The sequence below is a fragment of the Taeniopygia guttata genome, chromosome 3 (genome assembly GCF_048771995.1).
Source record: "Taeniopygia guttata chromosome 3, bTaeGut7.mat, whole genome shotgun sequence".
NCBI lineage: Eukaryota > Metazoa > Chordata > Aves > Passeriformes > Estrildidae > Taeniopygia > Taeniopygia guttata.
Window position 1 is genome coordinate 42,711,186 of NC_133027.1, and position 17,900 is coordinate 42,729,085.

At 35.9% G+C, this 17,900-nt stretch overlaps 1 protein-coding gene across 2 annotated transcripts in view; it reads right to left on the reverse strand.

Annotated features, from left to right (window-relative positions):
* The window catches only part of ASCC3 (activating signal cointegrator 1 complex subunit 3), a 250,692-nt gene that overhangs the window by 158,341 nt on the left and 74,451 nt on the right, over positions 1 to 17,900 (reverse strand). The gene's annotated exons all lie outside the window — the stretch shown is intronic.

A 17,900-nucleotide genomic window follows, 5' to 3' on the forward strand; every position in this document is an offset into this window, starting at 1 on the left:
ACATACAGCAGAGTAAATGCAACGTAGAACTTGAAGTTATCTTAAGGTTTACCTACTTTATATATTAGGTAGACAGTTTTCTGCATCTACATGTGTTGGATGGCTGTTAGTAGGATTCAGTATGGAAAACCATATGGAAATATCAACTAATAACTTCAAGCTGTGTCCCATTTGTATACATTTTCCACACGAAAACATTGAAACAGCTATCCAGAATTAACTACTTATATAATAATTTGATGGTTGTGTTTCACTAAAATAATGTGTGATAAAATATTTCTAATCTTCTTCACAGCACAGTAAATAACTAAGACCCTCTCCTCATACCTAAGCTTGACCTGATAGTTCCCAGCTCCCTGTGAAATGCTTTCTCCTTAAGCCATACTTTCAAGTTGTACCTTTTGATGTCTTAATCCTTGCACTGGTAAAACAGACTGAACAACTTCCACCAGTCATGGATGTGGGAATTTCCAAACTTAATTGTTTCATGTAGATACGTCAGGCCATTTCTCCAGCCTGTCAGTGTCCCTCTCTGACAGCACAGTCCTCTGGTGTATCAGCCTCTCCTCACTGTCTGCTCAGTCAACCCATACATCAACAAGCTTCTCTATGAGGATCTTAGAGAAAACACTATCAACAGCTTTACCAAAATCTAGGTAGACAACAGCCACTGCTTTTACCACATCTACCCGGTCAGACATTTCTTGATAGAAATTTATCATGCTGGCCAAGCATGATTTCCCCTTGGTGAAGTCAAGCACACTATTCATGATAGGATTTTCTTGTCTTTCATGTACCTGGAAACTGTTTTAAAATTAGCTGTTCCATCACTTTCCCATATGAGGCTGACCAGCCAGGCATTCCATGGGTCCTACTTCTTGCCCTTGTTGAAGACAGAAGTGACATTTGCCTTTCTCCAGTCTCTGGTCACTTCTCCCAGTTACAATGGCTGCTCAAAGATTATCAAGAGTGACACTGCAATGACAGGAGCCAGCTTCCTCAGCACTTGTGGATGCAAATCAATCAGACTATGGACATATACGTCCCCTGTTCTCTTATGACATGATCTTCTCCCACCAAGTGTACGTTTCACTTGCTCCACACTTTCCCCCAGTTGCTGGAATTCAAGCTTCCAGAAGGCTGGCCTTGCTAGTAAAGACTGTGGCAAAGGAGGCATTCATTACCTCAGTCTCTTCCGTGCCCTGTGCCACTCATAGACCCCCTGTCTCATTCAGCAACAAGCCCAAATTGTCGTTAGTCTTCCTTTTGTTACCTATCTTGTTTTCTTTGATATTCCCGAGCAGATTCAATTCTGTCTGGACTTCAGCTTTCCTAACTTCAATCCTGGATGGTCAGACAATGTCCCTGTATTCCTCCCAGACTGCATGTCCTTGCTCTCACTCTGTGTATGCATGCTTCATTTTTGTGTATGACCTGGGGCAAATTGTTCATTCCTGCAGGTCAAGTTCCTATTAATTCATTTTTGCCCAAGTTCCTATTCACTGGGATGGGTCACTCTTGAACTTGGAAGAATATTAACCAGCTTTCTTGGTTTCTTGAACTCTCTCTTCCCTCCAGGACCTTATCACATGGGACTCTGCGCTCCTGAAGCCCAAGGTTATGAGCTTCCTTTCTGATCTGTTCCTCCTCTTCCTCCTCCTCACGATGCTGAATTCCAGCATCTCATTGTTGCTATGGTCAAGCCTGTCTTCAATTTTGACACCTCCAACAAGTTCCTCCTTTATGAGGCACATCAAAGCACCTCTCCTCCAAGTCCTATCTACACAGAGAGAAGTTCTCATCAGCGCACTCCAGGACCCTCCTGGATTGCCTGTGCTGATGTTTCTTTCAAAATATGAAAAAAAAAAGTTGTTTATAAAACACATTTATGAATATTTTTTGTACTTGGTCTTCTCCACAGGATATATTCTGATAGTATTTATTTATTCCCCTCAGAAAAATATTTTTCCCTGCTCTGTCACACAATATTGTTCCAGTCCAATTATTTTACCATCAGAATATATCAGTCTTTACTAATTACCAAGAGCTACTCCTGAAGACACTTTGTGATATTACAAAAAAAAGGTGTTCATTTCCTGCAACATTTAAAACTTTACACATGAAAGACTGCCTGAGTCAGTATTATCTCACAGAGTGGTGGTATCTGGGGGTGTATTTTCATGGTTTGTTTAAATATTACTGGATGCATTTTGTTAGCAAATAGAGATTTTTCAAATGCTTGTACAAAATAGTAGGTGTAAAAATGAATGTCCATAATTTATGAACTGAAATGTAACACTGCTACAGATGCAGCTGTTAGCACTTTAAAATGAGCCATATCAACCACAAAATATTAGCAGCTGTACTTCCACAGAACATTAATTAGCAAACAGTGAGGAAATATATTTAGCAATGCATATTAAGGCTTTAAGGTGTGAAATACTACAAATGCAAGCTACTTAGCTAATTTGCTAAATCTAAATTGACAACATTCAGATCACAGCTTTTTTTTTAATGTCAGTCATGTTATCAGGATATGTATTTAAAATTGTATCATTAATTATTCTGTTTCTGAGTGATGACTAAATATCCATTATAATGGTGTTTTACTTAGATCTTATTTTAAAATAGCAATGTATGCAAAGCAATGACCTGAATTAAAAGCTATACCAAATGAGACAATATATCAAGTAAGAAAAGAGATCTCCAGAGAATGTTTTGCTAGAGAATATGACATTTATTTTTCAGAAAGAAATTACAGTTGGGGAAAAGAATTCACAAAAAAACCCACCCAAACAGATCAGCTTTGTAGTTGCAAATTATAAATTGAATTAAAAGATATAAAATGTTATTTAAAAGTATCAGCTAAAAGAAATTGCTATCAGTAAAGATTAGTAAAGATTATTTATTAAATTAAAATAATGCATCAAACCGCATTATGAGTCATCTCATTATTAGTTTTAAATGCAGTAGTGGCATTTCTTTTTATAATTAATTTTCAGAGACAATATATTTTATCCTTTAAGTTTTAAAATCAAAACTCAGATTCAGGAAGAGGATTCTGCTTTTTGTTTGAGGCCAAGAGAAGGACACAGAAGCCAAATATTGAAAAATATTTTTAATATTTTCTTCTTTTACATGGACTTGAGTTCTCAGCACTTTGAGAAGTGTGTTCATTTATCCTGCTATTTCACCACTTCACCTCATTTGGTATTGAAAGAGCTAGAAAATAAAGTGTCACATTTGTTTAATGAACTGAAATTCATGCAAGATATTTCAATGTGTTTTTTGTATTAGGATATGGCTGAATAGAAATGGGTTAACTGTCAATATTTTTACTGTCATGTTAAGTTTCTCTACGCACACACACTTCTCTTTTCCCAATGTATTTTTGATTATTGTTTGTTCTTTCACACTGACTTTTTCTTTTAGGGAAACATGGGCTTTTGACAAAGTCTTCAGTCTTAAATCAGCATTGTCACTCAATTCCACTATTACACCAAAGGAGTTACCTGTTTAAAAGAAATAATCCAAGTATTTAAATTCAAAATTATGTCATTTAGCTTTGGGGTTATTTAACATATCTCTAGATGGTTTTACATAATTTTCAGGTAAGAACTCAGACAAAAAAATTTAATTATTTCACTTTGAAAAATTATGTCAAAAGGGACAACAGTAACTGATAACTTCAACACCAATTTACATAATTTCAAGAGACAGTGAAAATGCATTTTTCTATAATTGCATGATTTGCTAATTATTTTTGTAAGGTTCTCTTCAGTCCCCTCTGAAGCCAGATTTCATGGTAAAAGGAATTTACATTTTTACCAAAGTTTCAGAAGATCAACATGTTGAAAATACTGGAGTTTGTCATTGTTTGGGGGTTTTCTTAATCTGAAAAGGCTCACTGTCTTACTAAAAACAAATTATCTTCCATTAATTTCTATGGGGCCAACATTTATTTTTAGCAGTTGGCACAGCCTTGAAGGTTTACATTTTCAATAGCTTACTCTCAATTCTTTGAATTTCTTTGCTATTTTTAAGTTCCCCCAAACACATTTTGCCCATGACTAGTATCTGTTTTCTGCTTGAATAATTAGGACACTCACTCTGAGCCTAGAAAACTTATCCCCTCAAGTTTACACACCCACTGGTCCAAATCACATACAAAAAGATTTCAGAACAAAGTACATTAAAAAACTTAGTTCTAATATGCCATACTACAAAATTCACTGCTTTTAAGTTCTTAAAGACCATTTTTAAGAAGAATTTTTAGCCATTTCAGCCTTCGTCTGTCACTCATCTGACTTGAAATCCCTTTCATATACACAACAATAAATCAAAACTCAGATGCACACCTTACCTCACCCCCAACTTCCTGACTACTATAACTGACATCAAATAATCAGAAAAGACCTGGATCACTCTTCCTATGTGCCAGATAATCATCAAACCAGGCATAAAGTACTGGCTGATTCAGATCTCAGCTTAAACATCAAGATGATAGGAAAAAGCCCCGTGCTCTGTGATTGAGGATGTTTATTTTAATATGTGGTTACACAGATTTCTGTAACATAAAAAGTAGGTGCCTTGTACTCAGACAGGGTATTCTGAGTATCAGCACCATTCCAAAAATAAGTCTGCTTGCTGCCATACTGAAAACAGAGCAGCAGCAATACAGTGCATTTATTTTGCACTGTAAAGATGGAAGTATGGGTTCCTTTATTATATCGAAACAGTGAAAACATTGAATAGAATGGTACACACACACACACACTTTCAAACTTTTGACATATAAGTTTGAATTCATATTATTATACATGCTGAGCATTAGAATCTATCATTCTTTCTAGAGAGAAACTGTAGAATAAACTCATGAACAAATCCAGAAGCCTTTGCATCACGAAAATATTGTAGATGCCAAATGATCACAATAATAAAGGTTGTATGTTATGGGAAGTTTCCAAAATGAAATTATCTTCCTCAAGGTGGATCAAGATCCAGAAATGTATCACAACCATATGTCATCTGTTGCCTTTATGAAAGACAACCAGGGGCCTGGTTCAGATGGCAGCACGGCGGCCTGGTCTCGTCCAAGCCACTCGGGCTAATCAACACACGCAGACACCAATATGGCAGACGGTTGAAAAGCATTTATTATCCTATTTCGTGGGTTTAAATAGGTTTAGGAGTCTTTGCTACGTCAGAGGGGGGTTGGGGGTCTCGGAGGATAGTGGGTAGTGGAATTTTACCAGAACAGGTGTGGCTACATTCTTCTCTGACTCCTGGGGTTGACAGATAAGCAGGGAAGAGAGAGGGGGGAAGGGGTCTGTCTTTCCGTGACATTCCGTGATCTTCCGCTCCGCCTGTCCCTATCTACCACAGTCATCTCACACCTGCAGCACAGCAGAGATATTTTCATTTTTAAGATACCTAAATAAAAGCGCTACTTCCTCATTGAAACCATCAGAATTAGGATAAATAAACAGCAAACATTTCATTTATTTTGTATTTCTCTGTGAAGTTCACAATATTGCTTCTCAAACCATGGATTAGATCTACAAGAAATACAAGTTTGTACTGTAATTTCATCCTTTATTTGCTTTATCCTCTTAAGAGCCACTTCTTATTCATTTTGCATTAACAATTCTTTGTACCTTTCCCACTTTTCTATTAAGTAACTCTCAATATAACAGTATCCTTAGGAAAGAAAAAAGAAAACTGAATCTTATTACACAAAAAACCACTCTGATGCCTGCGGCTATGTGAGCATCTGTTCTCTAAAGGCTTTCTCCTGTGCTCCTCCTGCTCAGTGACCAATGAGACTGGAGTTACTCACTTCGTTATTAGCACAAAAAAGTCTCATTGAAGACATGATAGCCAAAACTGAAGGGAGGCAAAGAGACAGAAACAGCTAAAATATAACCTGTAATTAACTGAAATATTATGCACTGGAAAATGCATATTAGGTATTTCAGAAATTTACCTTTCAACAACATGAAAAAATTATTAGATATAACTGGAAAGAATTTTATCATTTGCAGATTAGAAGGAATTCTCTTGCTAAAATTAAGTTGGTGAAATCAAGCATAATTTGAAATAGGGGAATTCAGTAAACTGCCAAACAGAACTGTTTTCTGAAGTGACTCAATGATGCTGGAGAAGAAACAATTTTAAGGCCCAATTCATTAATATATACAGGTAAAGAAAAAACATAGCATATATATGAAATACAAGCCCTAAGGATCTAATAGCTTTGGAAGGCATGGAACCAGCCCCTTTCTGGGGCTGTTCACCTGCAGTAAATTTGTCACCAGCACAGCAATTCACCATGAACAGATAGCAATAAAGAATTCTGCTCTAGCCACTGCTGCTTTACTGTTACTATTCAAAGATGCTTTCTCAAAGATCTACTTCTGTCGATTTCTATTAGTAGAAACTTCCTTGTCTTTATTGTTTTCACCTTGCTACCGGTCTTCTCTATGCTTCTGCTCCTTTACACACATCTACAACTTCCCTTTACCTCATCCTAGGGGAAGCTTTGCTCAGTCACAGCCAGCACTCCTGATCCTCTGACAGCGTTTTGGCAATGGGGCATGGGCAGCCTACACAGTTTACTCAATTCATGCTGTAACTATTTATCTTGGTGGTTTGTTCTGGCAGGGAACTCCTGCAAGCTCTTAACTTCTGCAAAACTGAAGACATGCAAAATTGCACACAACTACACACATCCACCCAGAGCAGACACTCATTGGAATACAGCATATTTTGCAATTCTGTAGGCAGAGCAGCTATTCTGGGGCTTCATACACTTTGAAAATGTTTCTCTTCTAATAAGTGACACTTTGGAGTTTCTCACAATTTAATATTAGATAGCTTATATCACACCCCATCAGGGACTCATTACCAGTTTGGCACTCTTTGAGGTAAAACTCCATCAAAACATGTTACAAGAGCAGCAACCTGCAAGTCATTTTCATAATGCTGGTTTTATTCCTCTTTTTATTGCACTCTTACTCTGTGATTTATTCAAGCATTTAAAAAAACCTCATGTGAGCTGGAGCTCAGGCAGGGAGTCGAATAAACATACAGAAAGTAAAGCAGAGGGCAGCAATTCAAAACAAGAATCTGAGGTAGGAAGTAATAAATAATGAATACAAGTAGTTTGCTTTTCATAGATCAGAAAAAAACATCTGATGATGTGTTTAACACAGTTAAAACAGAATTATGTTTCTAGTAAAGCAGATTCCTTACCATACAAAGATATGCAGATGAGCAGTATGCCCATTTAGGTCGAACAGAGGAGGTTCTAACAAATCTGAACATGTATTTCTGGTCTAAAATAATGTCAATACAAGAACGTATATACACACAAACAGATATATATGTATATGCATCTTAGAAACATTTAATAATAGGGCTACACTTACAAGAAGTATTGACATAAAAGACTGAGTTCACCATGCTAGGAAGACTTACAAAAGAGGTGCATTATACTGATGCATATTAGAAGCAATTAATAAGTCACCAAAGCTAACAGCAATTGTCAATCAACAGCAGAAATCAACAAGGGATTGTAACAGCTGTCACTCAGAACTTAAAATATCCAATGACTTTTTAAGTGATGCAACATAAAACTCTGTTCAGCATGTTTTATTTTATAATGAGTCCTAGGAATGCACAATGGTTTAGTTCCTTTACACAACCCAGATATTCCACCTAATGAAAAGGTAACTGATTGACAATGTACCAGCACATTGACTTAGCAGAGCATGATATTTATGACACGTTCTGTTGAATTGATTTTTTTCAATATTACTTTATTTGTTGCATACTCAGTTTCATAATTATGACCAACAGATTTAAGTTCATATGTGAAGATTTAAAATGTCATGCTTTCAGCACAATCCTGGATGTCCCAGAAATTAAAAAATTCATTTAGAAGTTCCAGTACTATTTTAGACCTCAATACAGCAGACTCTGACACAGTAAAAATAAACTGGATAAAACATTACAACTAGTAATTTCCTTTTGTTGTTAATGTAAAAGCCCTTACCTTAAGTTCTTTATAGTCTTACTAAAAGAATATGGAGTAATTTTCATGTGGAGTAGTTACATTAGTCTGAGACGAAACTACAGAAAACAATGTACATTAGAATCACAATAGTTGTACTGAGTAATAGGAATGAGCACCTGCTCTCTGTATTCTTTTTTCCTATGACAAAACAGTCTTCTTGAAGTCAGTACAAACCTTATTTTAAAAACCATAGTGAGGAAGAACAGCTTGCATGATTTTGTGAAATTTACCTCTTATATTGTAAAATATATAATTAGCTACTCAGACTTCAAGTTTAAGTAATGATCTAAATGTTTTAAAGGAGTCTGATGCAAAACATTAGCCTCTTTTCATCTTTGCTGTTAATCAGTTCACCAATTATAGTTTTACTAACCTCTGATATACTACTGTCAGGTCTGATTGATGCCAAAAGCTCCCTTAATCAAATCTGACAACTTTGAGCAAGTGCCTGTCTCTTGAGACACTGCATCCAGCCTGCTTGTTTTCAAATCTGCACAGTGTTATTTTGCATTTCCTTCTCCCCTAGCCCCTTTTTACATCTAACAGAGATACAACAGAATAACAACAAAACATGACTGTAGAATATATTTGTGTATGTTTTTATATATCATTATAGCAATACTTGGGATAACATTGCTAGTTTGTTTAAGAATTTACAAGAAAAAAGTAAGAACAAGGAGATTTCTTGGAAACTGAAGTTTCTGAGAAATCCAGTATTGTTGCTTGCTTGATGGTTTTGTTTGATAATTGTGGGTTTTGTACGGTTTTTTCAAACTTTTTCTTTTTTTCTTTCATAGCTGCAAGGAAAATGGTTTCAAAGTCATTACTCCTCTGTTCTACAAGGAAACTTTAGGCTCTGGTTGCACAGCTTCAGGAGAAAAAGATAAAAGACTACTTCAGCTCCCAGTTTTTAAAATTTATTTATATTGATATGCTTTTAAGACTCATCACAAGGATCCTCTGTGTCTTATTAAGTGTAAATATTAAAAGGTTCAGAATAACTATTGTTGACATAATGATAACTTTTGATTTATTTATTTATATTTTAAGACTAGCCAGATTTTTTTCCCCTGTTCTGCTCCTGTCAAGCCTTACCCCAAGATGTGGATTAAACCAACATTATGTGAAAAAAGACCAAAGGGCAACAGTGATCTTTTGTTCCAAATATCCTTTTTCACACACCTTCACTCAACAGTTTTATTTTCTATCACAGATTTGCATGCAAGAGGGAGCAAGTTCGTGTTTTTGTCTCCAATCAGGTTTTTTCAAGAATCAATGCAAACTGATGACTGCAATCACTGATACGGAGCATACTAAGTGTAAGATGAAGAAAAAAAGGCCTTGGTTCAGCTGAGATGCTGATATTAAACAGACACTGCATTAGAAGTCAATTTTGTGACAACAGTTTACAAAACGACAATTCAAATGCCAATTCATTTGCTTGCATGCAAATGTGATTTCACAAAATTTTCCCTTCAAGTTTACACTCCAGAGAAAATTATGTCTGCTAATATTAATGATAACCAATGTTGAAGGCTATTGTAAAAGACAGCAAGATTGTCAGATTTATATTCTCTAGTTATATTAACTAAGAACTAGCACCCCCTTCGGATTTCAGCAGGATTCTTCAAGCACCAAGAGGAAATATCAACTGTTTGCTGTTGTAATGAAAGGATCAAATAACACAGAGTTCTACAGGAGTCTGTGCAACTCAGTATCGTTGCATATTTTCATGAGTAATCCTAGTAATAGACTACAGATTATATCTACTAAACATTACATAGATACTATGCTGGACAGAGCTGTAAACACATTGGATGATGGAGTATGAATTTTAAAATCTCTTAATAAGTTAAAGAACAGATAAATTAATGCTTGAGTCAGTAATATAATTTCAAGATTCTACACTGACGATAGTATTTATCTTGCCTATCTTTCCTGGTAATTTATAAAATCACCCTCAAAATTAGATGTCTAGGCTTCCTCTAGCTGGTTCATTTCATCCAAATATTAACTAGCCTTAGAAGTCTTTTCTCTGTTGTGTTCTCCCTACAAGTCTGTGCAACAAGTTTAGACCAGTTCCCTAAGTCTTCCATGGCTAAAGCCAAAGCAGATGAGTCTTAGGAATAATTATCCAACAAATGCAGGATGTAAAACAACGGGCAAGGCAGTAGCTGGACAGCAAAAAGAGAGAGAGCAGATCAGTCTGCACGTGACCCAAAAATTCTCTGCTGATGCAAAAATGGAAACTTTGGAGCAGAAGTGCTGCTATTTGGACGTGCTAAATAAAGCTTCTACTCTCCTCAGCAGAAGTATGAGCTTTGGGCAATACATTATGTTCTGGGCAACTTATTTCAAGAAGTGCAAACCAACTGAGAGTCCAGAAGTAAAAAATGAGAATGACTAAACTTAAATGAAGCATGACCTTTACAAAAAGTTTAAATAAATTGATGCTCAGGCCAAATAAAGATGTCTGAACAGAGATAACTAAAACTGCAAGAGACTTAAAAAAGCAAATGGTGGTGACAGGGGAAGACAGACATTCAGGTAAGGAAAGTGGTAATAAAATTTGATTAGGATTTAGGTTGAAAATAGGTTTCCATTAAAAAAAAAATCTTTTAGCAATGAAGAGAGGTAAGCCCTGAAGGAGATTTATCAGGAAGTTTAAGAAAGCTCCACGATCAGGGTTGTAAAATGAAATTAGAGCAACATTTATCAACAGTGAAATATATATATTGCATTTGTGTTCTCAGAAGGACAAATTATATTAATTCTCATACTACTTTGTAGAGTCTTAAGATCAGCTAACAAGATAAGCAAAAACTTAAATTAAGAAACACATTTCAAATTTCAATTATAGGTAACTAAGGTAACTATGTATAACATATAGCCTAGATAATATATTCTACCTATATTAGTAATTTAATATGCTACTAATACATACCCTGCTAGTACTGCATGCTATAATATAAACCACTAGGCACTTCATGATAACAAAAAGTTTTTTTGTTATAATAAGAATACTTTATCCTACTATTACATATATTCTAATTTTATTGCAAATTAGACTACATTTTATTAGAGTTATTGCATGTAAAGTGATTCTTTAGTGTGGGAGGTGCTTAAAATTTTTGATGTAGTATAGAAAAAGCTGTATTCTAAATGCAGTCAAATTTAGCATTATTACCTGCAATATTTGTAAGCATTAATGTGAAGTATAATGTCTGGGGTTTATTCCACAAATAAATCAAAATAAATGCTAGACAACCAAGATAAATAAATCATAATAAATGCTTGACAAATTCAAGATATTCTGTTAGGTGCAAAATGACAACTCAGAGGAAATAAACTCTCAATTGACCTGATGCCATTTTGTAATTTACTTGTATTTTCAACTGACCAGAAGCAGTTAAATTTGAAAAAGATCCAAAAGAGGCAAACATTCCCTGAGCAACCTGTCCTCAACTCTGCTCAAATATGCTATCTTTTTGCAGAGGAATATTCACTCAGCAGGCACAGCTGTTATTCTGCAATTTTTACATCTAAATCAAAGATAATTGGACTTCTGAGTACATTTAAATTGTACTCTGGGAAAAGGGTCTAACTTAATGCATCATTTGCATTAACTATAAAAGACTGCGTTTTCACCCTGTAAAATTTACTGTGCTTAAAAAAGTATTTGGAAGTGCAAAATAGTTACTAAGTAATTTTAAAGACATGTAGACACCTTTTGCACAGAACCTTTCCAGCTATAAAAGGCCATTAAACCAAACAGAAGTAAATCATTCTTCTAAATTCTTCGCAGATAAAATATTAATGGTAATAGAGACTCCTGAAAATTACTTTCCTCCTACTTTTACTGAAGATCCTCAATGACAAAAAAACTGAGACAAAAGCTACAATATTTTATTTAGTGTTTTTAATAAGTTCATTAGTTAATCTTATGCAAATGAGCAGTTAGTTCATACCACAAAGTACTTCAATTTCAGATTCTCTGATATTAGTTTAAGAAGTTAAATTGAGGCATTCTTTCTTGTTACTTATTGAGATTCATTGTACTCCACAATTTAACATTCAAACAACGTGTTTTAAGAATTTCTAATCTTAATTTTACATATAAAAATATGAAAAGAAAAATTCTTATTAGCATTTCATAGCTAGAAAAGAAAATCTGAACTTTTTCTGACAAAATGTCATATTTAATGATTACACAAGAACATTTTAACAGGCAAAATAGTGTCTAAAATCTTCCTTGCTCATCTTTTACTGATATATGCAGTAAATATCAGATAGGCAATTCCATCAAATGGAATAGTTTTGATTTTCATAGAATCACAGCAAAGATAAGGTTGGAGTCACCTCTGGAGAGCTACCAATCCAACTCACTGCTCAAACCAGGGTCACCTAGAGGAGTCTGCTGAACACTGCATACACACACATATCCAGTATCTCTCAGGTGAAACTCAAAGTCTTTGAAGACTCCACAGCTTGTCTAGACAAACTTTCAGTGTCTGACCACTCTCACAGGAAAAAAAAAACCAAAGTCTCACATTTACAGAGAATTTCCTGTATTTCAGTGTGTGCCTACTACATCTTTTGCACTCCCTGGAAACTGCTGAGGTCTGGCTTAGTCTTCTTTAAACATGTATACTATACACAATACAGTCAGATCACATCTATCTGAGCTTTTTCATACCCAGACTGAATGACCCCAGCTTGTTTTCCATCTCCTCATGTGACAGATGTCCCATCCCTCAATAACCTTCATGCCTTTTTGCCAGACTTGCTCTAGTATGTCTCTGTTCCTCTCATGAAGGGGAGCCCAGAACTGGACCCAGCAGCACAGATGTCTCACCAGGGCTGAGCAGAGAGGGAATAGCCACCTCCCTTGAGCTGCTGGCAACACCCTTCTGAAATGCAGCCCAAAATGAAGGGGATGTTGCTGGCTCATATTAAATTTGTTTTCCACCAGAATATCTGTTATCTTTCCTGGGAAGCTGCTTTCCATCAGACCAGCCCCCAGCCTGGTTGGGTTCATAAAGTTACTCCCCCACTCCTGCGTAGGACATGGCATGAACTCTGGAACTTCATAAGATCTCTGTTGGCCCATTTCTCCAGCCTGCCAAAGTTACTCTAAATTACTGTGCAACCATCTGATCTGTCAACCACTCCTCCCAGTTTTGTACCATCTGCAAAATTGCTTTTTTTACACACAGAGGATCAATAGGACTTTTCAAAGATAATCAAGAATGACTTTGTGGTAACTTTGACTAGGTCCCTCAGGACTTGTAGGAAAATATCATCAGATTGCATTAACTTGTATCATACTCTATTTGGCTGCACATTCCCTAACCTGACATTATTCCAAGTGTTGAATTTTCCTTCTCTAGATTTTCCCATTTGTCTCTGAACAGGCCTAACCATAAAGACCCAAGCAAAGAAAGCATTAAGTACCTCAGCCATTTACATGTCTTTTGTCATCAGGTACCTTGTTCTATTTAGCAGAAGTTTTCTCCAATTTTTCTTTTGCTGTATAGAAGCCTTTCTTGCTGCCCTTCACATATGCTCCTGGGCTTTTTCTTACCTAATCCTGTCCCTTCATGCTCAACATACGCAACTTACAATCCTTACAGGTCAACTGCTCCTGCACCCACCTCTTGCACGCTTCCTTTCTATGTTTGGTTTTCATCCTGTAAGTCTCCTGACACTCTTGTCTAACACTGATCATCAGGATGAGCCACTCCTGAGTTTGGAGGCATTGAGCAGGAATAAGAAGTACAAAGGATTGCTAGAGAGTTTTAAAGTCTGAAAGACTTTGAGCTGCCATCTAGATTAAAAAAATACTGAAGTAGCTTATTGAACTCATTCACTTGCTAAACCACTTACAACGGAGTGCAGAAAATATTGCTGTAATGTGCTACATTACATGTAATACCCTTACACACAATGCAGTTTCTGAAGAACGTTAAGTGAAGACTCCAACTGAAGAATCATGCTGCATGACACAAAGGTATTGAGCTAACTGAACATATTACAGCTATAAAACCGGATCTATAATTTTTGTATATCAGCACACAACTGAATTAAAAGTCTTTGAAACTTTCTACACTAGGAATTCTTCCCTCTCTCCCTCACCCCAGTACCAAGGTTGCCCAATAAGTGTTACATTTATCTGTTTTGAGAGATGTAGCAGCAAATACAACTTGGCAAGTGTAAGACAGACTGTCTGAAACAGAGCAAAACAAGACCAAGTGGAAGGAGCAGCAGAGATCTTGTGCTTAGCATTTTGCCTTTGACATGAAGAAGTAACATTTGGTTTTCACTGTCACTGTCTTAAGTATTTTCTTAAATGAAAAAAAGCCACAGTAAAATCATCACACATCAAAACTGGTACCTATGAAGGCAAAAGAAACAGTCTCAAATCTATTACTGAATCTTATGTAAGGTAACCACCTAACACTGGCATCTCTAAAAGCAACAGCTGACATGAGAATCCACACAAAACCATTCAAATCTCTTTTAAGTTCAGAGACCATAAGACTGTGATATACATATATATATATATATCTCACCTATTTGAGTGGGGAATAAAAGGAAATAAATTATATAAAGGGAATAGAAAGAATAGAAAGCTCAAAGGCTCCCCTTAAGAGCTTCATCATTCTGTTGCAGAAGTGGGAGAAACTTAAGAAGAGAAGACTATGGCTTCCTTCTTCCCACAGTCACACATCTATTACACAGCTGCCTCTCTGATGATGCCACTATCTTAAAATATGCCACTCACAGTCTAGCTTAAAACATTACAAATACTTTGCAACTCATGTGATTCAGCTGTCACTGGATGGTCACATCACCACAGCAATACACCTAAAAATCCATAATGTCAGGACAGAATTTGATTCAACTAGTCCAAGTTATGCAAAAGTGAAGAAGGGCCTTTTAAAAAGTAATAACTTAATTACAAACCTAGCAACAGAGGAAGGAAGATGCTGAACCCTTTAAAAAAGGCTAAAGAACAAGAGTCCTCTCTCTTAACATACATTAGGTTTGTATGTTCCGTTTTCAGAAAAACTTCAACATTGTTAGTATCTGTTGTACTGAAGAAACAGATGCAATCATCTAAGAGTAATCTTTTACAAAAATTGAAGAATGTTTACTAATTTGATATTTTCAATGCAATATCTTTTACATTTTACTTCATATTCACTTTGGCAACATTTTGCCACAATGAATTGAGATGAATCATTGACAAGCAATGAATTTTGACCTCTGTAAAAACAGACACTAAATGTACTTTATTGTCATAAATTACATGTATTTTCAGTGCAATTTGACTTTAAATAGCAAATAGGCAGAATATTACCAAGAATCATTTCTATGTGCATTAAAAAAAAAAACTATTTCAAACTTTTTTTTAGCTAGTGCTGCTACAAAAATATTTTGAATTATGTATTTGCACTTAATTACATAACAATAATAAGCAGCAAAATTGATTTAATATATTAACTGGAAAGCTATTAAATCAGATCTTCCCATTTTCAATAACTAACCTATCTTGTGTGTCTGATAGCTCCACTTGAAAAATTAAGAAATCTACTTGGTTCACCTGTAGGTGACACTGTTGGTCTTAGCCATACAACCAAAGAGCAACAGCATTCCCGCAGTCTGGAACAATGGTGTTTCCAAACCATAAATATTTTTTTGCTTTGTTTTTTATATTTTTATGCTATTCCCTTTAACTTCCATTGTGTGTTGGTTTAATCCCAGCCAGCAACTGAGCCCCATGCAGCACTTGCGCAGTCCCTTCTGGTGGGATGGGGTAAAAGTGAGGCTTGAGATACAGGGTTTAATAGGTAAAGCACAAGCTGTGCACACAAGGAATTCAAAGCAGAACAAGGAATCCATTCACCACTTCCTAGTGGCACCAGGTGATCAGGGGATCCACCATGTGTAACAGTGACTTGGGGATACAAGTGGTCCCTCCAGACGCAACCCCGTCCTTCCTCCAGCTCTGTGGAGGAAGCCCTGCGGTATGGGATATCCCCCTGATCAGTTGGGATCAATTGTCCCAGCTGTGTCCCCCTTCCTAATACCCTATGCACCCCCAGTACCCTTGCTGGTGGGGTGGGGTAAAAGGCAGAAAAGGCCTTGACTCTCTGAAAGTGCTGCTCAGCAATAACAAAAACACCCTGTGTCAATTACCCTGTATGCAGCAAAATGCAAACCACAGTCCATACTATCTGTTATGAAGAAAGTTAACTCTATCCCAGCTAGAAACAGCACAAATTTTAATATTAAACCTCTTCAGAGACAATGATTTATGAAAGTGCATAAAGTACAGATATATTAAAACTGAATATGCTCTGATAAAGCCTAAAGTAATGAAAAAATGTGCCCACTGGAGAGGAAAAGTTAAACACCAAGTGTATATACTTCTAGCAAGGGCTCTTCATCCAAATCAAGTATTTGTATTTGTACATTTAAGTAATGAAGTACAATGCCAAACAGTTTATCACTTATAAGGAAAAAAAAAAACAAAAACAACCCACTCAAAACTTCTGGTTTTAAAACAGTTTAAAAAAAACTTCTAGTAGCCAAGTCAGGTATGAATATAATTCTTTCCAATAAAAGGGAACACACTACCAAGAATGTAATTACAAAACACTCCACCTTATATCCTTTAACTACAGAATACATAAAACAAATTTTTTCCTATTGTTCAAAATGCCTGCAATTTTATCTGGCCTCGTTTCAAGGAGATTTTTACTGCTAAACCAAAAATTAACTCCCACCTTTCCACCCAGTCAAAACAGAGATTTTAGCCAAGTGAGTCATAGCAAAGAATGCCAGTCAATTACACACTTTATCATAGTATGTGACATTTGATTATTAATCACAAAGTAGGCTAGTCAAATCTTGCACTAAAATTCTATAGATTATGCAGTTACAACAAGCAAGTGGGCATATTAGCAAAATAAACAACATTTTCTGTCTATTTCAAAAGTAAATTATTTCAAATAAAATGTAAATGTGTGTCTGAAGAGTAGTGATTCTAATTTCTGAAGTATGGAAGATTGATTTTAGTAAAATCCATCATAAATGCAGAAACTAATTTAGGTTACAGACAGCACCTTCAGTTCCTTATAAAGGACTACTATTTTTTATTCAAACTGCTACTTTTTCATGATGTATAAGCACTTTGCCCCACTGGCAAAATGTTAGCTGTCATAGGCACATATAATAATGAAAGAGTCATAAATCAGAAGGGCTTCCAACAATTTCACCAGGATACTGGAAGCCTGATGCCAACAAAAAAAAAAAAAAGGAAGCACAGTGCTGAAAGCATAGAAAGATAACATCAGCCTGAGAAAACAATGTAGTTGTTCCAGCAACAAAACAACAGAAACAATGCAGACAACATTTCAAGAAAGCAACAAGCTTATTAACTGAACCCACTAGAAAAATACTCAGCAATCTCTTATACAAGTCTAACTTCATTTATTTCCTAATACGCTTCATCAGCAGAGACAATCAAGAATCCTACACGTGATGTCATAGAGTTTACTGCCTTAATTTCTGAGGGTTAAAGAGTTCAGTTGAAGAATTAACATCACACACCCAAAGTTACCTCTCTGCTGTTTGGCATCAATATTTTTCACCTGGTTTACTATTTCCCCAAGTTGGTGTAAGGAAACAAGAAAACTGGGAAAACCATAGCCTTCATAAAAATGGCACCCACAGAAAGTTTCCTTTCTTGTCTTTAAAAGTCAGGAAATAACACTACAGTGCTAAAAAACTGAAAACTCGTTCCTGAGGTGATGTA